Source organism: Myotis yumanensis, unplaced genomic scaffold, assembly GCF_028538775.1.
Source record: "Myotis yumanensis isolate MYYU_CA2020_CCGP unplaced genomic scaffold, mMyoYum1.0.hap1 SCAF_10, whole genome shotgun sequence".
Lineage (NCBI taxonomy): Eukaryota > Metazoa > Chordata > Mammalia > Chiroptera > Vespertilionidae > Myotis > Myotis yumanensis.
The window spans coordinates 33,912,373-33,925,318 of record NW_027223761.1 but is presented as its reverse complement, the minus strand read 5'-3'; the positions used below and the strand labels follow the sequence as shown (position 1 = coordinate 33,925,318).

General features: G+C 40.5%; 1 pseudogene; it reads right to left on the bottom strand.

Annotated features, from left to right (window-relative positions):
- Positions 1-10,990: 10,990 nt before the first annotated feature.
- Positions 10,991-12,946, bottom strand: LOC139018029 (mediator of RNA polymerase II transcription subunit 17 pseudogene; annotated as a pseudogene).

Sequence of the window (12,946 nt, the reverse complement as noted above, 5' to 3'; positions counted from 1 at the left end):
ATAGTTACACAGTTCTTGTGAGTTTCACTTGTTTTGACCATGGTTACACTTCCTGCACTTCCTCATCCCATTAGCTTTCCCAGATAAGATCTAGGGAGTGTTATAAGGTCAAGCCTAATTATGCTAAGAGGACTGTGCCCTCTAAGCTAGGACTTGTTTGTGACTTTGCCAGCAGGTCAGTCCGAGGCTTAACCCTATATCAGTTTCCCACATCTCACCCTTTTTTTATTATTAAGCTACTATAACTTACACATCAAAAACAAAACTCTGGCTATTAAAACAATAACAATGCCAATCCATAACCCAAAACATTTTAAAACTTCAGCATAACATTTCAAGAACAAAAAATGTTTTAAATCCCAATTTCAATGTCCAACAGTTCTGAGTTCTAATTATTTCAGAGAAAACAAAAATTATTTTTTCAAAGATAAATCTCTATACTTTAGGCATTTAGCTACCTCAATTACACAATTTTTCCCAATTCAATCCGAACCTTAAACTTTTAGCTGGCAAGTCAAATATTTAGCATTTCTCAATCAATAACATTTTTAAGAATAAACTTCAAAAATACAAGATATAGTCAACCAACAGATTTAATTCTGTCCTCTAGATTTTTCATGAGGCAGATTTAGCAATTTAGCAAACTCTCAAAGCCCTAGGCTGCCATTGCTCCCAAGGATGGGAAACTGGGAAGCAAGCCTGTCTTTAGAAGTTGCCACAGGTGGGAAATTTTTTTTTGGGGGTACCTGCTTGTTCTGTTGGGGGGAAGGAGGCTAGCCCTTCCTCCATTAGAAATTGCTCTGGGAAGCCAGCCTTAATAAAAGGGCATAGCCGTCTTTTACCTGGGCTACTTAGATTTTTATAATTAATATATTTCAATAATTCTTGAGATTCAAATCCAAATTATTATTTTAAGGCATACTCTTTAGCAAATTTTTGTAACAGAGACAATTTTACTGAATTTCTTTGAGGTTTTAAGTTTAATTTTGGAACAGGCTTCATTAACATTTCAAAATCACTCTTTATTATGGAAATATACCAATCTTATTGCTAGAACCAGCCTGCATTTCTTCCCTGGCTCAAATACGCCATTTTTCTTAGGAAATAATCAGTCTTGGGTTTTATTCTGTACATTTGTAAAGAGATTTTAGCTCAAAACTCTATCTAAATGTCCAAAATCGGACGATGCGCGCTTTAGTTCCAAGCCAGTTTTTCTCTTTACACGTGCACAGAAATCCCAGACGCATTTTTAAATTTTGTAAAACTTTTCAATTACGAAAAGGAGATTTTAAATTAGAATACTTGGGGAGGGGGCATCCATATTGGAGTGCCATGTGCTCCCTTCTTCTCATCCCCCACATCCTGCTTTGGGGGAAGTTTCAGCAAATGACTCATATTTTTCCCAAAGTCATGCTTAATAGAAAAAGACATTTTAAATTTTTTCCTATTTCGCTTTCCAAAGTTATGGCTAGCACCCAAGGTTATCTTAGCCAGAGTTTGGTTGTCATAAGATGTTCTCCGGTAATTTTTAAATAAGACGTTAAGTAATCTCATTGTGGGAGAGCTTATAGCTCTGCCCTCTCCTGCCACCTTTGAATCTCTCCACAGCAGAGGTGGATTCGATAGCAGAATTTCATTTCTTATTACAGATTTTAGATTCCAAATACAAATTAAGATTTTAATTTGAACAAGAAACCACATTGAGATGACCATGGCATTCTTTTTTTTTTCCAGCCTTATTTAAAAGAGTACCTTTTAATATTCCAATTTCTTTATAATTTGGCCTTTTAGCACAGGTGATTCTATTAACGGAGAATTAATTAGGACATGGAGGTGGAGGGAGCCATGAAGGCCATTCCTCCCATTTTTTCTTTTCTTTCTGCTCCTCTTTAGGAGCGGAGGGTGCAAGGGGATGAGATTTATCCTCCTTGGCCTCTCTCAAAGGCTCTAGTAAATGAAATACTGTGTTTCACAAGGAAAAACAGGTTGGAGGCAAGTTTTTCCCTGCTGCTGACCTTTTTTCAATTTCTAACTTTTTGGCAAACTTTTAAGATCTAATGTACCTTTTTCAAGAAACCAAAAATTATGTTATGTAACAACATGCAAAAACTATAAGAGATTACCTTCTGAAACTTTAACTACTTAAGCATACAACTCAAAAGTCTATAATAAAGTTTCTTACTTTTTAAAAGCCTAATCTACTTTTTTAAAGCCGAATCCTGCCCCGTTAGCCTGGTTGAGAAAACGTTCCCACACCGCCTACAGCTCCGGACCACTGTAGCTGATTGTGGGCGTTTGTGTGTGGTGAAATAACCCCTCACTTTTACGGTGAATTTTCCTACCTTTATGGTGAATTCTTTGTTCCTCACTTTGCCTTCACTTCCAGAGTCCCTGTTCGGGCGCCAGATGTCGTAAGTGTTTCCCTCCACATCCTGCGTGGTTCAGGGTTCGGGTCTGGAAGTGGAGCCGCACAACAAATGAAATAGAAAAGACACAAGATAATTTGGGAATACTGGGGGACCAGGCGGCAAGTCCAACTCTAGAGGAAGGACTTCCACTGTGCTCAGGCCTCACCAAGCTTTTATAGTGAGAGGTAAACAAGGTAGTGGTTACCATAGTTACACAGTTCTTGTGAGTTTCACTTGTTTTGACCATGGTTACACTTCCTGCACTTCCTCATCCCATTAGCTTTCCCAGATAAGATCTAGGGAGTGTTATAAGGTCAAGCCTAATTATGCTAAGAGGACTGTGCCCTCTAAGCTAGGACTTGTTTGTGACTTTGCCAGCAGGTCAGTCCGAGGCTTAACCCTATATCAGTTTCCCACATGTGGTGAGGCTAAGCACATGACAGATTGCAGGATGTCCCAGCAGCTGCCAAGAATCCTTATTCTTAGGGATCATCTTGCTCTTTCTGTCAGGGTATTAGCTCGCCAGAAACCCTTAGCTAGTGAGATTTCTGTCTTTATGTCTGTAAAGTAGGGACTTTAATTTGCTCTTCCATGATTTATGATTTTCTGTGCTGGGTTAAAAATTTTAAGATTCTAAGACTATTTGCAAGAGTTGTAAAAGGGTCATGAAGATCTCAAGGGAGTTTAAACAAAGAACCACTAGCTAGTTTATAGTTTGCTTGTACCTAACAGGCCCTTATCTCCCTTGCTAAGGACAGAGTAAAAGATTAATGCAGAAAGGGACGGGGAGAGGGGGAAAGATAAGAACAGGGGAAAAAAAAAAAAGGTCAGTTTACTCTTAAGCAGAGAAGCAAAAGGTTTCTGGCTCCAAGCCTAGCAGAATGAGGTTGCTGGGTGCTTCTTAAACTACATCAGAACATTCAGCAGAGGAACTTTAAGATATAATATTTTATTGGCCTGACTAGAAAAGGATTAATTCTGTGGTCAAGACCAAATCTTTAATGTTACAACCGGTTTAAGTTTTAATAACCTTTATATTTGACAGCTTTTCTGAATGTAATATTTCAAGAATTTAACTGAGAGACAGCTTTGTGACATCTCAAGTGCCTTGAGGTGACACAAAGATTTATTCTCTCTCCCTAAAAAGAACTATTTTTGAACTAAATTAGACCGATACAATATACTTGAAATTATATAAGGAAGTACTAGTAAGCTATGCAGGATGGGTTGGGTAATAAGATTAATGCTTCCATGATAATGGGCAGTTCTTGCTTGCGGGCATAGGACCCAGATTAGTGTGTCCTTTCCTTGAACAGGAAGGGCACTTATAGTTATTGGTCAAGAAAATGCGTTAGGTAATAATTGGCTTTAAAAATGTCAAAGTTGTTAAGATATAATAAATAGATGTAACTAAAGTGAAGAATTTAGATGAAGCTTTTCAGTAATAATTATAAATATGTTAATAATAAAAGTCCAGTCACTCAAGAGGAGACTGACTGTGCTGTCTGTTGGAGGAAGGGGCCAGTCCTCCTCCCTGTAAAGGCAGAGAAGCCTAAACAGAGAAGACAGGAATGAGACCCTTGTCCTGCCTTCCCCTCCCTATGCAACCCAGGGACAATCTGAGGGAACAGCCAAGATGAAGATCTACGATTCCAGCCTCCCCCTCGGAAGGAGAGCTATCTTAAAAAAGCTCTAACCGCCATGAGGCCACTGCGCCATCAGAAACCAGCTTTTCTAGGTTTCGAAAGGAGTTGGAGCAGTAAAAAAAAGAGTTAAAAACTCTGCTGGAAGACCCACATGGCTCAGCTGATTAGCTGGACTGAAAAAAGGGGGAGTGATTTGAAAGTCGGCTATGGCTATCTGGGAAAGGGGGCACACCTGGCTGGCCCTAGTGTGCTTCCAGCAGATGTAAGATTTCCAAACCCGAGAGCCCCAGTGGGACTCAGAACCTAAATAAGGCCTTCAATATTCAGCAAGGCAAAGAAGGGCCTTCTGAATTTACCAAGACTAAAAGATCAAATGAGAAAGTACTCTGGGCCAGACCCTGAGGACCTGTTGGGCCAAGAAATATTATAAATTACATTTTGTCACCAAGAGTTGACCTGACATTTCAAGAAAATGCTAAAAAGGCTTTGGAGCATTGCTGGGTTAAATGATAAACATCTAAATTTTTTTTTAAACTGAAACATTAACTGCTAGACAAGTTTTAAGTTGCCTGCTCTTAGTTTTTATTACAGAGGTATATTTTCTTGAAAGTAAGAATATGTTTTAAGTGTGTTCATAAATGTTAATCTAAGAAATGCTGACTGTTTACTTTTTGGTAATCATTGAAAAATTAAGGTTTCTAAAAGTGAAGAATTCTAATACATTTTAAAGAAAAAAAGAAAGAAAAGGTCTGTACAAGTTGCTGATAGTATGACAGAAAGAAAGAATATTAGAGTAGAAATACTTAATGGAAGGACTGAGGTATGGTTATGCATTTTTGAAGGACAGAGAAAGAAGGTTTGAAGGCTAATTTGAAAGTGTGAAATTTGTGAAGGTTGTGTATGTGATAAGAAGGAAAAAGAGAAATGTTAAAAGGAAATTAATTAAGTGATGCAGGCCAGTAAGCCAGGACAAGCAGATCAGGGAAACTGAGATATTTAAACAGCAGTTTGCAACCATCTAGAAAACTTTGTCTTCCCTAAACAAGGACACTTAAAAGTTGCCAAACCGGTTTGGCTCAGTGGATAGAGCGTAGGCCTGCGGACTCAAGGGTCCCGGGTTCGATTCCGGTCAAGGGCATGTACCCTGGTTGCGGGCACATCCCCAGTGGGGGGCGTGCAGGAGGCAGCTGATCAATCTCTCTCGTTGATGTTTCTAACTCTCTATCCCTCTCCTTTCTTCTCTGTAAAAAATCAATAAAATATTTAAAAAAATAAATAAAAGTCAATGATTTGCATTTTTCCTCCCTAAATAGAGGGTAAATAGCTTATGCCAAAGTACTAGGGAAGACTGATGGGAGAAATCCAATTAGTGTCATTTGCTGTCCACACCCAAGGACAAATGAAGTTAGAAAATAAGCCTTATTTTGGTGAGTTCTTTTCTAGTAAAATATTTATGTTATATTAATCAGGTTTTTAATTTTAAAAAAATCTTTTAATCATAGGAACTAAAGTTTGCTGGCCTATGTTCCTGTCTAATACACTTTAATATTTAATCTTTTGGTAAAATCAAGTTTGACAATCCTTCAAGGGTTTGACTTTTTAAAAAACTTCCTCTTGATATAGAATTGGCTTTAGATCATCCCAATAGGCTCTGAAATGCCTCAAATGTTTGTATTCTCTCTCATGAAGGAAAGTTTTATACTGAAGGTACATAGGAACCTTTGTCAAATACAGTTATAACTAATGGTTATTAGTTATAATATTATAGAAACTTGAGTTTTACAGGAAGGACAAGATTCCATGCTATCTGCATTATGATGAAATCCATAACCGTGTCATTTTAAATTTCTTCTTGTCATTTGGAGACTGTAACTGCTTTGTTATAATACATTTGGAAAAATATTACTCTGAAGAGTCCATGGAAAGGACTGGCAAGGAAAATCAGAAGATTTTAAAGCAGGTCAGTGTATTTTTTTCCCTATATGATCCCTCCGAAATTTGGCAATACTTAATGAATGAATCATGGCAATGTATTTCTTTGCATAAATTCAATAAGACCGGTTTCTAATGGTGGTTTTATTGACCGAAAATTTTAACTGGAGTGTCATGTTTTAAAGAGACCTGTCTGGACTCTGAAGACTTGAAGCCAATAAGAGTGCCATGGAGAAAGCCTGGTATCTTGCTTAGTAGCTCTGAAAATGGATGGTGCTGGAGTGTCAGGCCCATACCCTGCCATCACTGGCAGTTGGTCAGACTGGAAGGGGAGAAATGAGGGCACCCCTGTGTCCCTGTGGACCCCCATGCACTCTAGGTCGTGAGGAGTAGGAGGGTTAATGAGATGGGCCTTGAAGCCTAGGGCACAGGCTGTGTGGAGTCGCCGCAGGTGAGGAATTCACCTAACCCAGCAGATACTGTAGGCAGGCTGATGGCAGCTGGATGGCTTGGCTTCTCTGCCCTATGGGGCACATTGAGACTCAATCATGAAATTCCGGCAAAGGTGATCAGTTACCATTCTTGTTATGTTTATGCAAACAATCAGGCCAAATTGAATGCAATAGATAAATTGGTCTTAATTTGGCTCTTTAATAAGCATAAGGGTGATTTTAAGGAGAAAAATTCTATTTCAATAAACTGAAATGTTTTCTTTCCCTTCCACCAGACCTTTTGTTGTAACTCTTGCTGTTCTAATTGCTCAATAATACTAAATTTTATAATACAGTTGGTCTCCGCCGGGTCACAAGCCCACCTCCTTTCGTGACCAGGCCTCATTGTCCCTCTGACAGAGAGCAGGGATCTCTTGGCTCTGAAAGAAAACTCCATCCCTCCTCAGCATGGAAGTAGTCAGAGGAGCCCACCGACGTCCATTTTCCCTGAAAGAATTCAGAGCCAGGATCCTTGAGGGGATGTGTTAGGCAGTTAGACAGACATGAGCAGAGCAAGGACGATGGGCTAGCTGGAGAAGAAATAGATGGGACCCTGAGACATGCTTCTCAACATTTCAACTGCTCTGAAGCTGGAAATGAAGAAACCTGTGTAGATTCCCTCTCCCTTCCTCTAAGAAAGCCAACAGGTTTAGAACAGCTAATAGAGAGAATCAGTAATCCCTGAAGCCCCAGATGTTACTCCACACCAGGTCTCTCATCACAATCCCTTGGGTGATAAAGATGAAAAAAAGACTCGAGCTGCTGAACACCCTATTCCCTAGCTTTTTTTAAAAAAAAAAATAATAATAATTTTTATTTCTTGAAGTATTACAAAGAGTATTACATATGTCTCCTTTTATCGCCCCCTTGACATTCCCCTGGCCCCTACCCCCTAGTGTCTTGTGTCTATTGGTTATTCTTATATGCATGCATATAAGTCCTTCGGTTGATCTCTTAACCCCGCCCCAAACCCTCCCCAGGCTTCCCACTGTAGTTTGACAGTCTGTTCAATGCTGCTCTGCCTCTGCATCTACCCCTGTTCATCAGTCTATACTGGTCCCCATTATCTGTCCCAACCTCACTGGAGCCGTCCCAACCTCACCAGGGCCGTCTAGGCCTCACCGGGGCTGTCTCAACCTCACCAGGGCCGTCCCTACCTCACCGGGGCCGTTTCAACCTCACCGGGGCCATCCTATTCCCTAGCTTTGAGTCTTCTATTGAATCCCCACAGCTGAAAATAAGCTTGAGGATCAATGATTGGGAAAATGAAACATTTTGGGGGGCTAGCAATCTGAATCTGAGCCAGTAACCTAATGTACATTCTTGATAGCCTATAATTAAGTCACTGCCCCTTTCTCCACAATCTGGTCTTGCAAGACCGATTTACCTAAGTACTGCTCTCATTTTACAGAGACCAGAAACCATGAACAATGCCCAGATGGGGTTATCAGTGCTGGCACCAGGCCAGGCCTTTAGGTGTAGTCTCAGGGCCCCCATCCCAGCACATGGGGAAGGTCTGGAAGTCCCATATTTGGGGGACAAAGAAACCAAAGGGTATAAAGGGAGAGCTTCCTCCATATTGGTTTGCTCAGGATTTGGAGAGAAAAAGTCTCCCCTGAGTCCTGTACTAATACATGCGAAACATCTGAAAATAAATGTTTTTTTTCCTGTGTCTCCGGTACTCCTGTGTATTTTTTAGTCACCTGGTAAATTCTATAACAGAATTATGTGTTACACTAAACTCAGAGAAATTAAAAATCCTCAAAGTTGTCAGGTCTGCCCTTTGAAAACAGTTTCAGAATTTTCGAATAAACAAAAAATCATTAAGAGTCAGATATAATAATAGTTCTAATGTAATTTTCTTGCATAGCTCAAACTGATGAAAAGGCAGCTTGATTGGGGAGATCAGCACAACCCAGCCCCATCCCACCGCCCTTGACTGGCTGCCAAGGGGATGCAAAAGACAGACTCCGTTGCCTCAAGGTGGGATAAACTCAGTTGAAAACCACATTCTCACTTAAGTTTCTCCTCCTGTTTCCCTTGCACATCTTTTCCTAAAAGCATTCCCTCAATAATTCAATTTCTTGAGAATACTATCTCGGGCTCTATTTCTAGGGAACCCAACCCAATCAGCCTGTACAAAAAAAAAAAAAAAGATGAATACTAATGACATCCTTTGAATGCCTGGATCTCACCAAGTTTTTTCTCATACTTTTTAGTTAGGTGAGCCAGTTTGCTTAAGCTATTTGGATTTGAGTTTCTGTCATTTGCATCTAAGAGTCCTGACATTTACCAGCATTCTATAAATGTTTGTTGACCAAGTATATTGAATTATAAATAGAGTGAAATGGAAATATAGGTGAGGATAAAACATGAGCTAGTTTGTTTAAGCTACTTGGATTGGGTTTCCGTCATTTGCATCTGAAAGAGTCCTGCCATTCAGCAGGCATTCTAGAAATATTTGTTGAATTATAAATAGAGTGAAATGGAAATAGAGATGAAGATGCAATGAATTCTGCCAAGGAGTGTTTTGAGAAGAAATGGTAGTTTACATGTATCTAAGCCTGTAATATGAATAATAGATCAGCAATAAGGCGAGTAGTGGGGACATACTGGGTCTAAGGAGCCTTTGTAAAAGCTAAGGTTTGGCAATCTGAAAGTACCTGTTTTTTGAGAGGAAAAAAAAAATGAGTTGTCCTACAACTCAAAGGGGTGAAAAAAATGCTAATTTTGTTGAAGCAGCAAGTTTATAAGATTGTAGAGAAGGGAAGGCTGACTATTACGGGCATATATTACCAAGATTGTGGACTAATGCTGACAGGTGGGCTGGAAAAGAAGGTACAAAAAGTACAAACAACAATCTGATGCAATGACAAAGAGATGGCAGCCAGCATAATTGAGCTGTGGCTGTTAGTCATGGTCACATGCAATCAGGGTAAAGATCTGCTGAGACCCATGGATTCTGAGGTGTGTTCTTCACCCACATGGGAGCTCAATGTACACACATCAGTGTCCTTGGAGTCATTTTGTCCTGATCTTTTCACCTCAGGCAAGGTAAAATTCTGTACAAGGTAAAATTCACTTATTTTGATTATCTTAAGTCATCATCCAAGTCATTAGTCATTTTCAGAAAGCAATATTATAGGTATGCAGTATTATTCATATTCATTGCTCATAATAACACCTGCTCCCACAATGTAAAATATGAACCTACATATATCCAGAGGCTTTCTTATGAATTATCACACTTAATCTTCACAATCATTGAACAAAGATCAAAGAAGTGAAAACTTTGCCAAAGTCACCAGACTTTAAACCATGTTTTCTCTCTTCATGTTCATGCCTCATGGTGATCCCTATGGGCACTCAATAAATATTTGCTAAGATGAGCTGAAATAGGACCACTAGTTCTTTTTAATACATTTATTTATTTATTTATTTATTTGAGAGAGAGAGAGAGAGAGAGAGAGAGAGAGAGAGACATTGATTTGTTGTTCCACTTATTCTTGCATTCAGTGGTTGATTTTTGTATGTGGCTGTCAGGGATTGAACCTGCAACCTTGTCATATTGGACTGATGCTCTAACCAACTGAGCCACCCGGCCAGGGCTATACCACTAATTCTTGACTTTTATTTGTCTGTGCTTCTCAGGATAATGACCTTACCCCAGCACAGTGGGTGTCAGGCTTCCTTTGAGAGTAAGCCTTCTTTGTAGGCTGTTTTTCTTGCTGGAAGAACCTGACCCTCATCCTACATTCCTTTTGGACATCTAATAGGCATTTCAGACTTAACATGTCTAAAATGAAATTATTGATGATTTTTAAAATCCATATATTCTCTAGTCCTCTCCCACTCTTCCCCATTTCAGCAAATGATGCCACCATTTGTTGGGGTCCAACCCCAGCAGGTCCAGGGGTCCCCAAAGGTGTGGACGGAGTCCACATTGGAATAAATGTTGACTTACATCTTTAAAGGCTTCTCCTGTACATGCAGAAGCAAAGATAACATGAGAAAAGGTATCAATACAAACATGCACATAGCAAAGTTTGCCAAAAGATGGGACATGAGTAATATCCATCTGCCATAAGTCACAGGGTCTAAGTCCTCTTGAATTAACTCCAGTAGCAGGGCTAGGAAAATGAGTAGGACAATGGCCGCAGTCACGCACAATACTTCGAGCAGCTTCTCTAGATATGAGATAATATAGATGGAGAGCAGAAGCATTTTGATGGTGAATGGCATGAGACCGCTGGGCTTCTTCTAGAGCTGTACAAACTACTGGGCGAGCAGCTGATCGATGTTTCTCTCTCATCGATGTTTCTAGCTCTCTATCTCTCTTCCTTCCTCTCTGTAAAAAATCAATAAAATATATTTTAAAAAAACAAAATACAAAAAAACAACACTTCTTTGGAAGATTTCTCTTCCTTTTGCTTGTATTTGATCTGCAAACACCTCATGTCAAAGTTTCTGGAGACTTCCCTGGAAAAAAATTCTGGAAGCTTCTGGAAGAAAATCATAGTAGACAAGGGCTTAGAGCAGACATAAGCAGCTCCATTTTATGCACAAAGTTTCGACCTTCCATTTTATTCCATTGAACTTCTTTGAATGGGCCACGCAGATGATTCCATTTGCTATCTTGTAGAACATCACTTTTTGGGAGGTCTTTACACTGGTTACGTGGAAACTAAACCATAATCTTGCTGCCACTTTCAGGGCCGTTACGCATTGAAATAACATAGTCAACACTTGGGGAGGCCACTGTTATAGCGGAGGCATTGCCAATGCTCTCTATGTCCCCGAGCCCCACATAATTACTGAAACTCAGAACTTGCCAGACCATGACCTTGGCTAGCTGCTGAACTGCATGCACCTGATGCTGCGACATCTGAGACAGAAGGAAGTCCTGCAGCTCTTGCTCCTGGTGAGATAGCGTGATTACTCTTCCATCTCTGTGTGCCACGCGGATCTGCTCAATTCCAATGTTCAACTGCAGCTGAATGGACTTGCATATTTGTTCATAACCTTGTGACGTGATTAAGACTTTCACACTAGATTCGTAAACATCATTAATATTTGACCAGTGAGCCTGTATCTGAGGGTCCTCAATGCGACTTGCTAAGCTGTCAATGGTTGCAGCAGTCCTACTCCTCAGAAAAATATGCTTTGCTTGTTTAATTATTTTTTCCAGAAGCCCTTCACTGGACTGTAGTGAACTGATTTCATTTTTATCAAAAGCTTGAGGACCAGAAAGTCTCATTCTCTTGTGGCCGAAAGGTGCACTCGCTGGATGAGGCATCATGATGGAACACAAGGTCTGTTTGTGAAACTCTCTAATCAGTAGATGCAAATTATGCTCTAGGACATAAAGGTGGTCCTCCGGACTTTGCTTCTCTGCAGCAAATTTTTGGGATTTCTTGTCATTTGAGAAATGGCACAAAGAAATTGATAACTGCAAGTTTGGAAAGGGCCGAGAGATGATCTGGTTTTTCACCACAATGTGAGGGATCTGTGATTTAATGTGAACAGCTTCCCGAGAGAGCTGTGCAAAAATTTCTTTACACAAGAGAACATTTTGTGCTGCTTCTAATTTCGTCTGCCAATGTGGGGAACCTGGTTTGGATTTGGGCAAAGGCCGTTTGAAGAGGTTAACCGTGCCCAGATCACCTATGTCTGGAGCCTGTTTTTGAATGGAAACCTTGATATGTGCAGATCCCTCTAAATCACTAGGAATTTGAACATCCAGGGGACAGTAATCTTCAGGTATCTTCTTATCTAGATCAATATCTATATTCTTTATGACCTCAAATGTACCAAGATGGGGAAAGAGAGATCCTGCACTTCTGTGGCTGAGATCTCCAAGAATTTTATCTCCAACTTTTCTAAGTTTCCAGTGTTGTCTTAATCTCAGAAGCTCAGAGTTGAAATCTCTTTGTAGCTTATTTTCTTGATTTTCAGTAACTGATTTAGTCAGTCTTTCTGCGCCCTTCAATAGGATTTGTGCTGCTCCAGCAAGTGACTTCTTTTTAGCTATCAACTGTAACGTCTGAGGATTCTGTTTTGGAGGAAGTCCATCCTGAGAAACGGAATCAAGAGTCATAAATTTTTTATCCCTAACGATACTGAGAACATCATAGAGAACGCACATCTCTGTCAGGGCACTTCTCAAACAGTTCCTCACTGAGTCCCAAGGCCAAAGGGGAGGCTGAAATTTTACCAACCCTTCCTCGTCGTCCTGGTCCGCGCTGGCCCCGGCGCCCGCCCAGTCCTGCGCATCGCCCTCGGCGCCCCCTGCCTCCTCCTCCTCGGAGCCCAAGCCCTGGCTGAAGCCGATCCACTGCGCCAGACGCGCCAGGTTCTGGGACATGGACAGCGGCTGCAGGTAGGTCTCCGTGCCATCCAGGCCCACCTCCCGGACCCGCATCTCGCAGGCCGACTCCATGCTGATCCGCATAGCGTGCACCCCAGACAT